The following is a 3,953-nucleotide window of genomic DNA, read 5'->3' on the forward strand; positions in this document are numbered from 1 at the left end:
TCTTTCTATATACACAGGTGTTTTATCTTCAGTATATCCCACTTCTCAATTTGTGTCTCCTCTGTGTTTGTGTACTTTCCAATTTCCGATAGCCTATGTGTTCCCTGCACCAAACTTGTTCTCAGGTTTGTCCCAATTCCCTCATTAATGGACCTAGTAGTTTGGGGCTTTATTCCTAGGTCTGTAATCCACCTTGAGTTTATTCTTGTGTATGGAGTGAGAGAAGGGTCTTGTTTCATTTTTTCTACAGGCAGATATCCATGTTTTCCAGCACCATTTGTTGAAGAGGGCATCTGCTTCCCATTTTGTATTTTTTTGGGCCCTTATCAAGGATCAGTTAGTTGTCTGTATGCTGATAATTTTATTCCTGGGTTTTCAGTTCTTTTCCATTGGTCTAAGGATCTGTCATTATACCACTGCCACATCCCTGTGATTATATAATAGATGCTAAAGTCAGGTAAAGCAAGCCCTCCAAACTTTGTCCTTCTTCTTGAGTTTTCTGCTAATTCTGGGCTTCTTCCCTCACCATAAAAAGTTGGTAATCAGTCATTCCAATTCTTTTTTGTGTAGTTTTCCTTGTACAAATCTTTTCGGTTTTTTACTCAGGTATATCCCTACATATTTAAATTTGTGCTTGGCTCAAATTGTCAAGGGCACTACCTTTTTGATCCCCTCTTCCGTGATCTTGTCCAATATGTGTATAGCAATCTGATAGACCCTATTTGTTGATCCTGCCATTCTGCCATATTCCGCTGTCACTTCCAGCACCCCCCTTGTGGAGATTTTGGGATATTTGGTATATAAAATCATACCATCTGTGAATAATGACAGTTTCACCTCTTCTTTCCCCAGACAAATACCTGTGGTGTCTTTCCTTTGTCTTAGGTTGTTAGCTAGGACCTCCAATATGATAAGTAAGAGTGGGGAAAAGGGGCATCCTTGTATGGTCCTCTTTTTAAGGGGATTGTTTTCATCTTTTCTCCATTGACTACCACATTAACTGTTGGTTTTTCATATATAGCTTGTATTATATTGAGTTTTACTTCCATTCCTTCTTGAATGTCTTTAAACAGGAATTAATGTTGGATGTTGTTGAGTGCTTTTTCTGCATCTACCAATATTATCATGTGGTTCTTATAGTTTTTCATGTCAATGTGTCTAATGATACTAATGGTCTTTCATATGTTGAACTATCCCTGCATCCCTGGTATGAATCCCACTTGGTCATGGTGAATTATTTGTTTTATATATGTTTGTATTCTATTAGCCAGTATTTTGCTAAGGATTTTTGCATCAATGTTCATTAGGGATATTGATCTGTAGTTCTCAATTCTTGTGGCATCCTTGCCCGCTTTAGATATCAGAGTTATAGTAGCTTTATCGAAAGAGTTCAGGAGTTTACCATCGTTTTCTGTGTTATGGAAAAGTTTCTGTAGGATTGGTGTCAGTTATTCCCTGAATGCTTGGTAGAATTCTCCTGTGAAACCATCTGGCCTGCTCTGGAGATCCCCTTGCAGAGGGGGCTCGGGGAGGAGACAAGCCAGTCAGGGTGCGATGTAACAATGATGAAAAATACAACTTTCCTCTAGTTCCTAAATGTTTCCTCCCCGCTCCCACTATCATGACACGAATTCTACCTTGCAAGTCTGGCTAGATCAGAGATGTACACTGGTACAGATAGGAACTGGAAATACAGGGAATCCAGGGTGGATGAGCCCTACAGGACCAGTAGTGTGAGTGGCAATACAGGGAGGGTAGAGGGAGAGTGGGTAGGAAAGAGGGAACTGATTACAAGGAACCCCCCCCTGGGGGACGGACAACCAAAAAGTGGGTGAAAGGAGACATCATACAGGGCAAGATATGACAAAATAACAATTTATAAATTATCACGGGCTCATGAGGGAGGGAGAAATGGTGAGGGAGGGGAAAAATGAGGACCTAATGCCGGGGCCTTAAGTGGAGAGGCAATGTTTTGAGAATGATGAGGGCAATGAATGTACAAATGCGCTTTACACAATTGATGTGTGCATGGATTGTGATAAGAGTCGTATGAGCCCCTAATAAAATGATTAAAAAAAAGAAAAAAAGAAACCATCCGGCCTGGGGGATTTTTGTGTTGGTAATACCTTGATAACTTTGTCTATTTCTTCTATTGCTATGGGTCTGTTGAGATTCTTGGTATCCATCTGAGATAGTCTAGGGAGGGATTGTTTTTCCAAGTATTTGTCCATGTCTCACAAGTTTTTTAATTCATTGGAGTACAGGCATTTGTAGTACTGTATAATTATCATTTTGATTTCATTAGGGTCTGCTGTAATGTCTCCTCTTTCATCCCTCATCCTTGCTATTGAACTTTGTTCCTTCCATTCTTTGGTTAGCTTTGCCAGCAGTCTGTTGAGTCTGTAAATCCTTTCAGAGAACCAACTTTTAACTTCATTTATTTTTCATAGTGTCCTTGCTTTCCCTCTCATCAATCTCAGCTCTGACTTTATTATTTATTTTCTTTTGCTATTAGCACAATTGTCCTGTTGATTCTGTTCAAATTTCTATGAGTTTTGTGCCAGCATATGAATCATCTCTTCCTTTTTCATGTGTGCATGTATTGCTATCAAACTTCCTCTAATAACTGCCTTTGTTATGTCCCAAAGGTTTTGCTATGTCGTATTCCCATTCTCTTTGGTTTCTAGAAACTTCCTAATTTCAACTCTCATCTAAGCTAGTACCCACTCCTCTTGCAATAGATTTATTCATCCTCTTGGTTTTTTACCCTTGTTTTCTTAAATGTCCTTTCAGCCTTTTGGTATACCAGTAGGAGAGGAAGTCTGTATGATCTCTATGTGCTTGAATTTACACTATTTTGACTTCTGTCCCAGTATGTGATCTATCTTCGAGTATGTGCCATGCAAACTTGAAAAGAATGTGAATTTTTTATATTTGGCTAGAAAGCTCTTACAAAATCTTGTCAAGTCACCTAATTGTAATGTAATCTAATTGTTAAGCTTCTTTGTTGTGATTTGTCTTTCTCAGAGAGGGCTGTATTAAAGTCACCTACAATAATTGTTGAGCCTGTGATTTTTTTTCCTCCTTTGGAGGAATTTTGATGAATTTCACAGTCCTCTCATTGGGTACTTATAGATTTATGCTCACTGATTCTTGGTCTATTATTCCCTTGAGTATTATATAGTGCTCCTCCTTATCTCTTGTTATGGCTTGCATCTTGAGATCAATTTAATCAGAAACTAGGATTGCAACCCCAGCTTTTATGAATTGACTCTTGCTTGGCATATTTTTCTCCAGCATTTAATTGTCAGCCTATTTTTGTATGTAATTTTGAGATGTGTTTCCTGTAGGCAGCACATCGACAAGTTATATTACCTTTCTTTTTAATCATTTTATTAGGGGCTCATACAACTCTTATGATCCATACATACATACATCAATTGTGTAAAGCACATTTGTACATTCATTGCCCTCATCATTCTCAAAACACTTGCTCTCCACTTAAGTCCCTGGCATCAGTTCCTCATTTCCCCCCTCCCTCCCCGCTCTCCCCTCCTCATGAACCCTTGAAAATTTATGTTATTATGTTGTCATATCTTGCACTGTCTGACGTCATCCTTCACCCACTTTTCTGTTGTCAGTCCCCCAGGGAGGAAGTCACATGTAGATACTTGTAGTCGATTTCTCCTTTCCAACCCACCCTTCCTCCACCCTCGTGGTACCGCCACTCTCACCACTGGTCCTGAAGGGTTTATCTGTCCTGAATTCCCTGTGTTTCCAGCTCTTATCTGTACTAATGTACATCCTCTGTTATAGCCAGATTTGTAAGGTAGAATTGGGATCATGATAGTGGGGGGGCAGGAGGAGGGGGAGGACGCATTTAAGAACTAGAGGAAAGTTATATGTTTCATTATTGCTACCCTGCACCCTGACTGGCTCATCTCCTCCCCACA

The sequence above is a fragment of the Echinops telfairi genome, unplaced genomic scaffold (assembly GCF_000313985.2).
Source record: "Echinops telfairi isolate 266 unplaced genomic scaffold, ASM31398v2 ScPeMD7_2291;HRSCAF=2852, whole genome shotgun sequence".
NCBI classification, from domain to species: Eukaryota; Metazoa; Chordata; class Mammalia; order Afrosoricida; family Tenrecidae; genus Echinops; species Echinops telfairi.